The 15,383-nt window shown below is 44.1% G+C and overlaps 1 protein-coding gene and 1 pseudogene across 1 annotated transcript in view; one reads left to right on the top strand and one right to left on the bottom strand.

Moving 5' to 3' along the window:
• Positions 1-15,383, bottom strand: part of LOC126469548 (metal cation symporter ZIP14-like) — a 216,535-nt gene that overhangs the window by 117,389 nt on the left and 83,763 nt on the right. The gene's annotated exons all lie outside the window — the stretch shown is intronic.
• Positions 6,932-7,049, top strand: LOC126471872 (5S ribosomal RNA; annotated as a pseudogene).

Raw genomic sequence — 15,383 nt, 5'->3', positions numbered from 1 at the left:
TTCCCATACGAGACATGACACAGCCAACTGGCCTTGGACTCTGTACAAAATGGATGTAAATTATAATACCGATGTGTATCGCCATCGGATTAAATAGTAGAATTCCATTTTATTCTGTAATTTATTTTTAGTTCTACGCAGATCGAGGTAGTAGTCAACATGAGCAGTCGGCCTAGAGATACGGACCGATACTACGGACCTAGAAGTGCAAAGCGCAAAGCAAAAAATGAGATGAAAAAAAAACCTGTTGTATCAAAAACTCATAAGTTGCCAGTTTTTTTATGTTCACAATGGTGTTGCTGAATCTAAACACACTGAAGCATAAAATATAGAAGTTGCATTTTATTGTACAGATGATGGCAGTAGGCCCAGTATAAAATATATAATTTGCAACTCTTTCCGATGTAGCCACATGTTTTACAAGTGATACTGCTGTCGAACGGACAGGAAGTCCTCTCAGTTCAGCCGCATCGTCATCCAAGCCCTCTCGTCCGTGAAGACGTATTCTTCAAGCCAAACAGAAGTGGAAAGTATATCACATGTTATGATGTTATTACCATGTTCTTCGCGCCAAAAACCACACGAAAGTAATTTATATTCTAACCATATTAGAGAATGGCTGAGCAACTTTGAAATTACTGGATTGCGAATGGAAATACGTAAGTGTAAGATATTAACAGTAATTTTTTGACTTCAAAGAAAATAAACCACGATTCTGTCAAAAGTAATTTTTCACGTGTAGACATAAGCTACCGAATAAAACTCACGGGGGAGATTGGTTGTGTTATTCAGAATCTAAAGGGAACCTTTTCTGTTTTGTTTGCAGGGATACGCATTCATATGGTTCGTCACGGCTTAAGAAAGATGGATTAGATGACTGGAAGAACGCAAATATTTTATTGAAAACGCCTGAAGAAAGCACTTCACGTAGACAAGCGATAATTTGAAACTTCCTGGCAGATTAAAACTGTGTGCCGGACCGAGACTCGAACTCGGGACCTTTGCCTTTCGCGGGCAAGTGCTCTCCGCAATATCCTTTCTTTCAGGAGTGCTAGTTCTGCAAGGTTCGCAGGAGAGCTTCTGTAAAGTTTGGAAGGTAGGAAACGAGGTACTGGCAGAAGTAAAGCTGTGAGGACGGAGCGTGAGTCGTGCTTGGGTAGCTCAGTTGGTAGAGCACTTGCCCGCGAAAGGCAAAGGTCCCAAGTTAGAGTCTCGGTCCGGCACACAGTTTTAATCTGCCAGGGAGTTTCATATCAGCGCACACTCCGCTGTAGAGTGAAAATCTCATTCCACAAGCGATAATTTCGTTGTTAGTGCGCAAAGACAAGGCTGCACGTGTCGATTCTCAACTTGTGAGTCAAACTGAGACCGAACAAACGTATTAACAGACATTTAGAACGAATTATTACAGTCATAACTTTTTAGCAGAACGAGGTCTTGCGTTTCGGGGTAGTGATGAAATTGTTGGATCACCTCACAATGGAAATCATTTAGGTATATTCATGCAAATAAAGGAAAGAAACTCAAGACACATTTGTCAAAAACATTTACCCATTGAATTGCATGAAGCATACGGGATCATATTATTTGTGAAATTAAGAATTGGAAATATTATTGTGTTTCACTGGATTTGGCTTTAAATATATCGCATGTGGACCAGCTGACTCTGATAATGTGCTCTGTCCTGCGGTCAGGACCAGTGGAAAGTTTTGTAAGGTTGGACACGGAAGGCCATACTGCCGAGCAACTCGTCCATAGCTTGCTATATTTTTAAAGTGAGAATGACATTGATATCAAGGATGATGATATTTGGTTTGCGGGGCGCTCAACGACGCGGTTATCAGCGCCCACACAAATTCCCGATCGTTACTCTGTCCCGTCTCGCCATTTATCCCGAATGATGATGGAAAGGTGAGGACAACATAAACACTCCCCGGGCCGAGAAAAATCCCCAACACGGCCGGGAATCGAACCAAGGACCACATGACCCAGAGGTAGCAATGCTAACCACTTTTTTTTCTACCCTCATTTTGTTCGTTATTGTTCGCTGCATTTTTTCGGGGCGGGCGTCCCATGACGCTTGTTCATGCTCATCATTGATCCATTCTCTTAGTTTTTTATTGCAGAGGGCAACTAACCCTCCGACCGAACACGGTGAGGTACCGTGCCGGCATCCATTAGACCACGAGTTGTGGACTTGATTTCAAGCATTGTCTTGAGCAAAGCTATGACAATACCAGCAACAAGAGTGTGAAATACGGCGTCTTAGAAACACCAATTAAGAAGATAAATAAATACGAAGAATACATTCTCTGCTTCACACATTCAAAAATGGCTCTGAGCACTATGGGACTTAACATCTTAGGTCATCAGTCCCCTAGAACTTAGAACTACTTAAACCTAACTAACCTAAGGACAGCACACAACACCCAGTCATCACGAGGCAGAGAAAATCCCTGACCCCGCCGGGAATCGAACCCGGGAACCCGGGCGTGGGAAACGAGAAGGCTACCGCACGACCACGAGCTGCGGACTTCACACATTCATTAAATTTTTTTTTTTTTTGACAGGTGCGCTGCAGAGTGCTGTACAGAAACATTCTTTTTTTTGACTTCGTTGAAAACCCCTATACACTTTTTTCCGCTTTTGCATAGCGACGGGCTATTTTTTTGAAAGCAATGAAAGAAACTGAACCAATCGACTGTCTTTCTTGGCTGACTGAGGAGCACAGTTTTCCAAAGCTACGTGCTTCGTTAATTACATTCGCACACAAGAAAGAAGTAGACTACGTTGGCAGTCGATTGCATTACACTGTTGCTAGTTTAAGGATTTTGGAAGACGCTATCCAAGGCTTACCTGATGATGCAGAATACAAAGTCGATGTCTTACTGTGTGAAGATCATACGAACTATGTGAAGCGTACGATGTAGAAGGCAGAACACAGTACTGAGAGGAAGGCTTTCAGGCGCCATGACCGACTGCACGCCTTCTGGGATTTCCACTCAGTCATACAGTTACAGAGTTCGACTACCACCGATCGAGTTTTCCGCTGACACGGTGCATTGAAATCGTTTCTGGCAACAGTTCGGATCCTCAGTCGATGCAGACCAGAATTTGTCAACTGTCAACAAACGTATGTTTCTTCGAGGACATCTGGAAAGGGAATCCAACAATTTGCTTCACGGCACAGCTGTAACTGCAGTTGCTTCTGAACAAAGCAAGAAAATTTTACGTGTATGTTATGGCGATAGAAACAGAATTATCCTGAAGCGTCTTGACTATTCAGGAGACATCACACTTGTGACATCCGATTCTCAAGAACCTCTTAATATTTATTGAACGAAACAAGTGCATTCAAACTCTGCAGGTAATAGTGTCCACAGGTGTAAGTATACATTCATGCTGAGTTTTAGATGCTGGCAGACAGACTAGCTTCACGAGTATATCACTTATCTACAGTTTATTTGTTGAGAATCACCAATTGGCAGTTGATACTACTGAGTCTTCTTTCACTGTGTCACAGTCACATCAGCTAGTCTGCTTGACGGTGAGAATAACAACAATACTCACTTTGCAGATACCACAATCGAGAGTTTTCATTCCTTTTCAAGACACCTGTCAGTACCTCAAGAGCTCAAAATCTGACACATTAGTATTATAATACTTGTTAGTACATCAATGATTTAATATAGAGTAATTGTTCACAAGTCAGAATGTGTAGCCAATGATCGCTTGCAACATCGGGACAGGTTTTATATTCCTACTCGTATTTCATCTACCACAAGAATCGCACCAAAGTATCCAGTCAGTCATCATGAGATGCTCTTAGAGACGCAACTACTAGCCGGCCGGAGTGGCCAAGCGGTTCTAGGCGCTTCAGTCTGGAACCGCGAGACCGCTAAGGTCACAGGTTCGAATCCTGCCTCGGGCATGGATGTCCTTAGGTTAGTTAGGTTTCAGTAGTTCTAAGTTCTAGGGGACTGATGACATCAGATGTTAAGTCCCATAGTGCTCAGAGCCATTTGAAACATTTTTGAACGCAACTACTTCTAGAGATCCGTGATCCATCCACACAGCAAAATCCATTCTATCAACTCCATACTTGCAGAATCATATACACTCCTGGAAATGGAAAAAAGAACACATTGACACCGGTGTGTCAGACCCACCATACTTGCTCCGGACACTGCGAGAGGGCTGTACAAGCAATGATCACACGCACGGCACAGCGGACACACCAGGAACCGCGGTGTTGGCCGTCGAATGGCGCTAGCTGCGCAGCATTTGTGCACCGCCGCCGTCAGTGTCAGCCAGTTTGCCGTGGCATACGGAGCTCCATCGCAGTCTTTAACACTGGTAGCATGCCGCGACAGCGTGGACGTGAACCGTATGTGCAGTTGACGGACTTTGAGCGAGGGCGTATAGTGGGGATGCGGGAGGCCGGGTGGACGTACCGCCGAATTGCTCAACACGTGGGGCGTGAGGTCTCCACAGTACATCGATGTTGTCGCCAGTGGTCGGCGGAAGGTGCACGTGCCCGTCGACCTGGGACCGGACCGCAGCGACGCACGGATGCACGCCAAGACCGTAGGATCCTACGCAGTGCCGTAGGGGACCGCACCGCCACTTCCCAGCAAATTAGGGACACTGTTGCTCCTGGGGTATCGGCGAGGACCATTCGCAACCGTCTCCATGAAGCTGGGCTACGGTCCCGCACACCGTTAGGCCGTCTTCCGCTCACGCCCCAACATCGTGCAGCCCGCCTCCAGTGGTGTCGCGACAGGCGTCAATGGAGGGACGAATGGAGACGTGTCGTCTTCAGCGATGAGAGTCGCTTCTGCCTTGGTGCCAATGATGGTCGTATGCGTGTTTGGCGCCGTGCAGGTGAGCGCCACAATCAGGACTGCATACGACCGAGGCACACAGGGCCAACACCCGGCATCATGGTGTGGGGAGCGATCTCCAAACTGGCCGTACACCACTGGTGATTGTCGAGGGGACACTGAATAGTGCACGGTACATCCAAACCGTCATCGAACCCATCGTTCTACCATTCCTAGACCGGAAAGGGAACTTGCTGTTCCAACAGGACAATGCACGTCCGCATGTATCCCGTGCCACCCAACGTGCTCTAGAAGGTGTAAGTCAACTACCCTGACCAGCAAGATCTCCGGATCTGTCCCCCATTGAGCATGTTTGGGACTGGATGAAGCGTCGTCTCACGCGGTCTGCACGTCCAGCACGAACGCTGGTCCAACTGAGGCGCCAGGTGGAAATGGCATGGCAAGCCGTTCCACAGGACTACATCCAGCATCCCTACGATCGTCTCCATGGGAGAATAGCAGCCTGCATTGCTGCGAAAGGTGGATATACACTGTACTAGTGCCGACATTGTGCATGCTCTGTTGCCTGTGTCTATGTGCCTGTGGGTATGTCAGTGTGATCATGTGATGTATCTGACCCCAGGAATGTGTCAATAAAGTTTCCCCTTCCTGGGACAATGAATTCACGGTGTTCTTATTTCAATTTCCAGGAGTGTATATGTTCGTACAGTCCCATATTCCTTGAGACCCTTGGCAGAGCGTGAGTCCATCAAACATCGAAAGTCAAGGATTGGAATGTACGGCTATGAAACTCTTTTGTATGCTACCTAGTGAAATTAAATGTTTTAGAAACGATGAGGAAGATTTTTAATACCAGTCACAGATATTTCTTCATGGTAACTCCTTCCAAAAACAAATTATTTCTTTCAATACCCTAGCAAAGAAATTCGTTCTGTATTACTAACCAAGACAAGATAAATGTCTTGGAGCATGCAAAGCTACATGATATCATTTTGAGAGTTATTCTTGTAGTCTTCAGCCCGAATGTTAGTTTGATGTAGCTCTCCATGATAATCTACGTAGCGCAAATCTCTTCATCTCTGCACAATCACCCCACCCTACATACTGTATTCAAGCCTTGGTCTTCGTCTACATTTTTTATCAAATTAATTACTCCTTGGTTCCTCGGGATGTATCGTATTAACCTACCTCTTCGTTTTGTAAATATGTTAAGCATTCTTCTGTAACACCAAATTTCAAAAGCTTGTGTTCTTCTCTTCTTGTCTGTACTGTTGTACTAACTACACGGTCCAGCCACATCAATGTGACCACCACCCACGTTCGACACGACGTACAGTAACCACTCACAGACGGCAGGTGGCAGCAACAGCAGTGCAGAGTATATAAAGCGTGTCGGGGTACGCGGAAAATAGTGGAGTCGTTGTCATAATGGGAAAACGGAGAAAATTATGTGACTTCCAAAACGGCATGATCATTGACTTTCGGGCCAAGGGTGGAAGCATTTCAGAAACGGCAAATTCTATAAACTGTTCACGTGCCGCCGCGGTTAAAATATAGTGTGTGTGGCAAAATGGTTCCCTCCAAACGCGATGCAAGGCAACTGGGCGTGGTGTACAGGCGAATAGGCGTGCAGTTGGTGAGCAGCTGACAGGCCAGATGAACCACGTGGCTAGCGTCAGTGTCTCCACAACCACCGTTCGGTGAACGTTGCTGCTTACGGGTCTCCACAGTAGGCGCCTGGTTCGTGCACCCATGCTGACTGCTGTTCATAGGCGATGAAGGCTGGATTTGCACGCCAGTACCGCAAATGGATCTGCACTAAGTGGCTATAGGTGGTCTTCTCAGATGAATCACGTTTTATACTTTATTGGACAGTTGACTGTTGGCGTTTACGGCTCTGCAACGATCACCGGTAGGGTCAAGGCCAGAGGGGGGAGCGTTACGGTCTGGGGAATGTTTTCATGACATTCCCCGGGTGGTTTCGTCATTCTGAAAGACACAACGGATCAACACAAATACGCATCTATCCTTGGGAACGTGTTTACCCATACATGCAATTTATTTTTTCCTCGGCACGATAACTTCTAGCCAACGGCCTTGCTGCAGTGGTAGCACCGGTTCCCGTCAGATCACTGAAGTTAAGCACTGTTGGGCTGGGCTAGCACTTGGATGGGTGATCATCCGGTCTGCCGAGCGCTGTTGGCAAGCGGGGTGCACTCAGCCTTTGTGAGGGAAACTGAGGGGCTACTTTATTGAGAAGTAGCGACTCCGGTCTCGGAAACTGACATACGGCCGGGAGAGCGGTGTGCTAACCACATGCCCCTCCGTATCCACATCCAGTGACGCCTATAAGCTGAGGATGACACGGCGGCCGGTCAGTACCGTTGGGCCTTCACGGCCTGTTCGGGAGGGGAGAGAGAGAGAGAGAGAGAGACAGAGAGAGAGAGAGAGAGAGACGATAACTTCTACGAAAAGGACAATGCAACCTGTCATACAGCTCGCAGCGTACGTGCGTGGTTCGAAGAGCACCAAGACGAGATTACCATACTCCCTTTACCACCAAACCCCTCGGATTAAAACCCAATCGAGAATCTGTGAGACACCTCGATCGTGCTGTTTGTGCCATGGATCCTGAACCGCGAAACCTAGCGCAGCTGGCTAGGTCACTGAAGTGAGAACGGCTCCACATACCTGTCGGTACCTTCAAGAGCCTCTCTGACTCTCCTGAATGTGCACGCTGCAATAGGTGGTTATTCACGCTGTCGACAGGTGGTCACATTAATGTGTCTGGACCGTGTATAATGCCACACTTCGGACAAATGCTTTCAGAAAAGACATCCTAACACATTTATATTCAGTACTAACTTTTTTTCCTTGGTCAAAGAAGCTTCTGTTACTACTGGCAGTCTACGCTTATATCCTTTTCGTTTCTGCCATCGTTAGTTAATTTGCAGCTCAAATAGAAAATTTCAAATATTACTTTTAGTGTCCCGTTCCGTAATCCAATTCTTCCACTATCTCCCGATTTAATTCGACCATATTCCATTCCCCTTGTTTTACTTTTATTGATCTTCGTCATATAAGCTCTCTTCAAGACAATACCCATTGACCTGATGTTCCAAGTCCTTTGCCGCCTCTAAAATAATTACAATGTTTTTATTTTCATCCCCATGGACTTCAACTCATTTTCCAAATTTTTCTTTAGTTTATTTCACTGGTCCTCAGAGTATAGATTGAATGAGTTGAGGGCTAGGCTACAAACGTCTTTCATTGCCTTTTCTGTTAAATTCCGCCTTTCTCATCCTTCGACTCTTGTAACTGAAGTTTGGTTTCTGTACGGATTTTAGATAAACCTTCACTTCGAAACAGTGTGGTAAAGCTTGAAGACTGGCGGTTGTCCTTTTAATGCAAAACTTCGAAGACGCTTCACATTAAAGGCACATAATTCCATTCGCCACTGCAGGTTAATTTATAAGAAAGCGGTACTAAATCTTGTGGAACATATGTTTCGATAGAAGATATTTGTATCTTATTTATTCGTATATTATGTCCATGTCTCTTAAATAATCATTTACATAGTTATATATGTGGTGTCTGTTCTTCCGGACATTTTACATAGTTATATATGTGGTGTCTGTTCTCCCGGACATTTTGTTCCAGCAGCCATTATCAATCAAGACACAAAGGAATTGCATGTAGTTGCTAGTGGGCATTATTTACATCAATGGGAAAAGCTGAAAATTTATATTGGACCGGGATTCAACTTTCCCAGATGTAAATTAATGCACACTAGCAGCTACATGTCGTAATTCCTTTTTGTCTTGATGTACAGAGTTCTTGAGACATTCATGCACACACTGGACTCGCATTCGGGAGGACGACGGTTCAATCCCGTCTCCAGCCATCCTGATTTAGGTTTTCCGTGATTTCCCTAAATCGTTTCAGGCAAATGCCGGGATGGTTCCTTTGAAAGAGCACGGCCGATTTCCTTCCCAATCCTTCCCTAACCCGAGCTTGCGCTCCGTCTCTAATGACCTCGTTGTCGACGGGACGTTAAATACTAACCGCCACCACCACCACATTCATGCAGACAGATATTTATTAGGAAGGAAAATCAGAGTCTTTACGTCTGGTTCACGACGAGGTCTTTAGAGACGAACACAATCTCGGGTAGGGATATGAGATGGAAATGGATCGTGTTCTTATCGAAGGAACCATCTCGGCATTTACCTATTGCGGTTTAGCAAACCCACGAGCGGGGATCGAAACGCCGTCAGCCTGACTGTGGCCCATTGTTGCACTGACAAGCGGACTGTACAAACTTCCCTAGCCGCTTGATTCATAATGATACGGTGTGTAGGGCACGATTAGGCCTTCATCTTGTGTAAGTAGGGAGATGCAACTCTCAACCGTTTTCGACAAAATCGAGTTTTGAAAATTTTACGCGGGCTCACATACTTCGTATGATGATCGCTAGTATTCAAGGAGTCCACAGTCGAGCGAGTAATTGCTTAGTTTCGACCGGTCTCTGGATCGTATCTCGCTTCCGCTGTTTTTTTTTTCTTTCATTCCTCGTAATTCTAACAACAGATATGCGTGATACGCGACGAAATTGTATGATGACCGAGAACCGTTTATGAATGTAAATCAAGTCTGTTTTGCAATAGTCACACTGAAAATAACCATGCATCGGCAAAAATTCGATTTTCATTACATATGCTGTATGTCGCAATAATTATTGTTTTTCATGTATCTATGGCCAGTATCATCCTGATTCGTGCAGGTTCAAAAATGGTTAAAATGGCTCTGAGCACTATGGGACTTAACTTCTGAGGTCATCAGTCCCCTAGAACTTAGAACTACTTAAACCTAACTAACCTAAGCACATCACACACATCCATGCCCGAGGCAGGATTCGAACCTGCGACCTTAGCTGTCACGCGGTTCCAGACTGTAGCGCCTAGAACCGCTCGGCCACTTCGGCCGGCCATTCGTGCAGGCTTCAAAGTTACTCATTATGCTTTCCAGACATGTAGATACAATAATATAAATAAGATTGCGATGCAGATTTCAATAAAAAGTCTCGTGTATCAGATTTTTACTTCCAAACTCCTTACGAAAAAAAACTCCTTTTTCAAGATACACATTATAAAAATAATAAACGAATAATTAATTACTGATAATTTACACAATAATAATAAACCTGTTGTTATAATTACGTGGGAATGGAAAAAAGAGTGAGAGTCGATCCACAGATCTCGCGCTTACGAGCCTAAGCGCTTGCCAGCCGGGGTGGCCGAGCGGTTCTTGGCGCTACAGTCTGGAACCGCGCGACTCCTACGGTCGCAGGTTCGAATCCTGCCTCGGGCATGGATGTGTGTGATGTCCTTAGTTTAGTTAGGTTTAAGTAGTTCTAAGTTCTAGGGGACTCATGACCTCAGATGTTAAGTTCCATAGTGCTAAGAGCCATTTGAACCATTTGAACCTAAGCGCTTATTCCCTCGGCTGCGGCCTCCTTGACCAGTCGCGACCATACAAAGTATAAAAACACGCTTAAAATGTCCAAAACCGATTTCATGGAATACCGTTGAGAGTTGCGTCTTCCTGTTTGCATATGGGGACCCAATATTTAATGTGCACTCCAAACCACGTTGCAAATTGGCATTTTTCTCATATCTAAATCATTGGCAGTCGTTGCCAGAGGTGAAAGAAGCGGTCAGTAAGAGAAAAAACAGACCGACTGAGGATCGAAACCCAAAACTTTGGGACTGCAGTCTGGTATTTCTGCTACTCCTCCTACCACAAGACCTTATCTTTTCCGTTTCCTTCCCTATCTTTCTCCAATCCGTCCGTGTATTTCGTCTTTACTGATTTCGTCGTCAACAGGACGTTAAATGTCAATCTTCCTCCCTTTCTTCTATACGCGAGCGCTAACTATATGGTCACTTGATGAAACTATACAAGATGCTGAAATCAGTAACCAAAACAATCTGTCCGTAGGTGTATGAGCTATTGACTATGACATCAAATATTATAAACTCTATATACAGGGTGTTTCAAACTCAGTATATGGGTTTTAAGGCTTTATCGCATTTATTACATTTAAATTATAGTTATAAATAATTCATCAAATCAAATAGAAACTCAAACAGCTTTTCTTAAAATTATTGACTGTGAGCACCACTCGTCACACATCGAGTCGATAGGTGAGTTCTTCTCAAACCTTGCTCAGTGCGTCTAGTATAATTGTTGCAACACTACTGTTTCTAAAATCAGGTAGACCCGCTGGTAGCGGAGGCGTACACATATGACCCTTTATGAAATCCCAAAGGTAAAAATTGTATGTGGTCAGGTTGTGTGTGAACGTGATGGTCTTGTGAAAGAAGCTCTGTCAACCGGCCACTTGCGCTCAATCCAGCGGTCGGGCACAGCGTCGGTTAACCAATCGCGTACTGGGTTATGAGAATGAGGCGGCGCACTAACTTGCTGCCATATAAAGTTCTGTGGTTTCGCTTCTTCCATTTAAGCATAGAGCCATTCTTATAGCGCATCAAGATAAGAAAAACCAGTTACAGTTGCTTCACCGAAAAAGAAAGGCCCATAAACTTTCCGCCGTGATATGGCTCAAAAGCATTCAATTTAGGGGAGTCTCGTTGCAACCGGACCATCTTGTGGGGATTTCCTGAACCCCCCCCCACGCTCCCACAGATGCGCACATTATGTGTGTTCACATTTCCACTTAGGTGAAATGTCGATTTATCACTGAAGACGACACGTCCAGAAAATCTTCCTCGTCATGCAGCAACATTTCGCTCGCAAAGTTGAAACGTAAATCGTGGTCTGTAAGCTTTAGAACCTGTAGCAGCTACAAACGATAACGCCGTAGTTTTAAGCGTCTCCTTAAAAGTCTCCACACAGACTAACTAAGGACTAGCCTTCCGAACTAATTTCTTGGGCTGCGCGTGAACTCTCACTCGTTCAACAAGTTCTTCAGTCACTCTTTGTCATGTCGTACTCTTCCCCTTACGAACATGTATACAGACGAAACTATTTGATTTGCTCTTTCATTTTATGTACTATTCATGATTATAAGTTGAATGTAATAAATGCTACAAAACATTTAATGTAATATGTAAACAGAATTGGCATTCATATGCGGACTTTGCTTCTGTAGAAGTTCCGGACACTGGAGGGTTTGAAAAAAGGCGTCGGTCCGATGACTGCCGTGAGTCTGGAGAAAATGATTCGGAAATTCAAAGAGACGGTTTCTTTTGGTGTGCGACTTTGCATTTTTCTTTACTGTACTATATATGGGTGATTATAATTAAACTTCCAAAACGTTGTAGAAATAACGCCACTGGTCAGAATGACGCTAAACTGCAACGTAATATTATCGGAGAAGGGAGAAAACGTGTGGTAGAAAAAAAAGTTGTGTGAAAATCGATCAATAGATGGCGCTGTATGTGTCAGAATACGTAAATGGAAACACCTGTCATGCGCACGACCCATTGAAGTTGGTACGAACACGCCGGGTACACGGCTTTTCCACCTTTCACGTCTGCGACGTTCGTCACGACTGTCTCAATGCAGGATCGCGCTCTGCTTGTAAAGTTGTATTACAAGAATGATGACTGTGCACACGTCGCTCTGCAGAAGTTCCGGACACTAGAGGGTTTGAAAAAAGGCGTCAGTCCGATGACTGCCGTGAGTCTGGAGAAAATGATTCGGAAATTCGAAGAGACGGTTTCTTTTGGTGTGCGACCAGGTAGAGGGAGAAAACGAATTGATTCGACATCAGTGGAAGCAATGACCACAGCAATACAGGAGAAGACGAGTGGTGGTGTGCAAACGTGTAGTGCACGGCGAATTGCCCGAGCATTGGAAATACCCGTGAGCACGGTGCGTAAAATCCTACAAAACATCCTTCTTTGCTGTCCATTCAAAATTACCCATGTGCACGAGTTGCTTCCTGTTGACCTGCCAGCAAGAGAGACCTTTGCTTCAGAATTTCTTGCTCACATGGAAGTGGACAGTGACTGGCCGCGGAAGATTTTGTGGCCAGACGAAGCCCACTTCCATCTGACAGGATATGTCAATACACAGAATTGTCGAGTATGGGCAACGGAAAATCCACACGCAAATTAACCAGTACCACTTCATCATGAAAAGGTCACTGTGTGGTGCGGGTTTACAGCATCGTTTATCATAGGGGCATATTTTTTCGAAGAGACAGGTGCTTCCGGTCCTGTTATCTGTACCGTAACTGGTAAGAGCTATGACTGTCTTTAGCGCAACAACGTCATTCCGGCTCTCCAACAGCGCTGATGTGTGAATGGGATCATTTTTATGCAAGATGGCGCACCTCCGCACACTGCAAATCCAGTTAAGCAGCTGCTGATGCGCTATTTCGGAAATTCTAGAATTATCAGCCGCCATTTCCCTACAGCCTGACCGTCCCGATCTTAATCCGTGTGACTTCTGGTTTTGGGGCTACCTGAAAGATGCTGTGTTCAGTGTTCCGATTGCGAACTTCGCTACATTGAAGGCATGCATTGCGCAACACGTTCTGAACATTACCCCGGAAACACTTCGAACAGTTGCGGAACATGCTGTTTCTCGATTTCAACTTGCAGAAAACGGTGGACAGCATGTTGAACATATTTTGCACCAGTCACACGGAAATTAGAAATCCGATTTGATTTTTGGCCTCAGGACTGTTAAAAACCGATTTTTCCCATCCGATGTAATATGAACTTGCTGTTGTGGATGGGCTTACGTAACTAACAGTATCACACCTGCACACCCATGCCCACTGGGTATTACAGTCTGTTTAACGTCAAACGTACACCTTGGGCATTTTTGTATGATTCATTTGTCATTTGTAGTCGACCACTATTAAATTATGATGCTTACAGCACCATCTATTGCTACATTTCGTTACTTCCAATGTTTTGTTACAATGTTTTTCTTCTAGCATACGTTTTCCCCCCTTCTCCGATAATATTCCGTTGCAATTTGACGTCATTCTGACCAGTGGTGTTATTTCTACGGCGGTTTTAAAGTTTAACTATAATCACCCTATATATTCGGGAAGGCCGCACTTCAAATCCGCGGCCGGCCATCGACATCAATGTTTTCCATGGTTTTCTTAAATATATTTAGGCGAGTGCCGCGACAGTTCCTTTAGAAAGGACACTGCCGATTACCCCATCTTTTCCCCAATCAAAATTTTTGCTCCGTTTCCAATTATCCCGTCTTTGAAAAGATGTTAAACCTTAATCTTCTTCGTAAATGACGAAACGTGATGAGGGATCTGGTAACGACATCCTTATATAATCCCGGATTAGGCTGTACCTAAATCATGTAGTGATGGTACAAGGAGAACAGCACACAAAACAACTACTGCCCAAAAACTGGACCATACCTCTTTCATAACAAATTGGATTAAAGTTATTAGAAAGAATTATTTAAGCATGTATGTATGGTCAATAAATATGACAGGTCTACAAATAGGACTGGCAGAAAAATACCATTTTTAAAATGGGAAAAGAGAGGTTAATGTAATGAAGTGGTTCACGGAACTTGATGCACATTAGTTCTGTGCAGACATTGTACACTGGGTGCACCAGTGGGACAAATGAATGGACAAACATGAAGAATATGTTTAATGAAATGAGAACCATTGATACTCGACGAAGTTGCAGCAAAATTTATTTTGACACTTTTTGTTCATGCGAACTCTTTGTTACCACAATTTTTTAATCCCCTTCGTATTTATATGCTGGGAGGCTACCAACAAATACTAGTAGCTTGTTAAATGTGTCACTGAAGATGTATTGCACTTCTAAAACATATTTCTAAGTTTTGGTTTGGTTGATAGATACATTGTTGTACTTACAAAGTATAGAGGTGTCTAATCTATGATTCTCACCTCTAATGAATTTTATAGTTTAAATTAAGAAGTGAAAATCCTATAAACCGCGAGTTCATCATGAAACTCATAAATTAACGATTACAAATGCGCAAATTTGTGTAGCACAATTCGCAGGTTTTTTACTAGGTTGCAAAGTGATGGACTGAAAGATACCGCTATCTGTGTGGTAAATAACTGTAGCAATTGCTTCGGCCTATGTACGTGGTAGGAGCTGTCTAAAGAATGTGTCAGCTTCTACGCAAATTTAACAGCATTTATTGACAAATAATACAACTTTTCTCGGTCGTATCTTACTTCCATTTCTACAGTAGTTTCCTGCTGGGACACGTCTATGGATAAATTTTCAAGCCAATAGTAGGTTTAGATTCTGTGCGTTATCGAAATGTTTTCAGCACAAGTGGATGTCAAGTGCAAGTGCTGTTGTGTAGAGCAGTTTAATTTTTCACAGTCAAATAAGAACCTAATATCTGACAAGGGAACTTCATCCACTTGACCTCATATTTCCTTGGTAAAAAACACATGAGCTAAATATCAACCCTACCAATCGATCTCACTGGAAAATTCGGGACATATGCAGATACTACGTAGGTATGGCCCTCACAACG

The sequence above is a fragment of the Schistocerca serialis genome, chromosome 3, assembly GCF_023864345.2.
Source record: "Schistocerca serialis cubense isolate TAMUIC-IGC-003099 chromosome 3, iqSchSeri2.2, whole genome shotgun sequence".
NCBI classification, from domain to species: domain Eukaryota; kingdom Metazoa; phylum Arthropoda; class Insecta; order Orthoptera; family Acrididae; genus Schistocerca; species Schistocerca serialis.
Note: the sequence above shows the minus strand (reverse complement) of the source record. Positions and strands in the feature narration are given on the sequence as shown.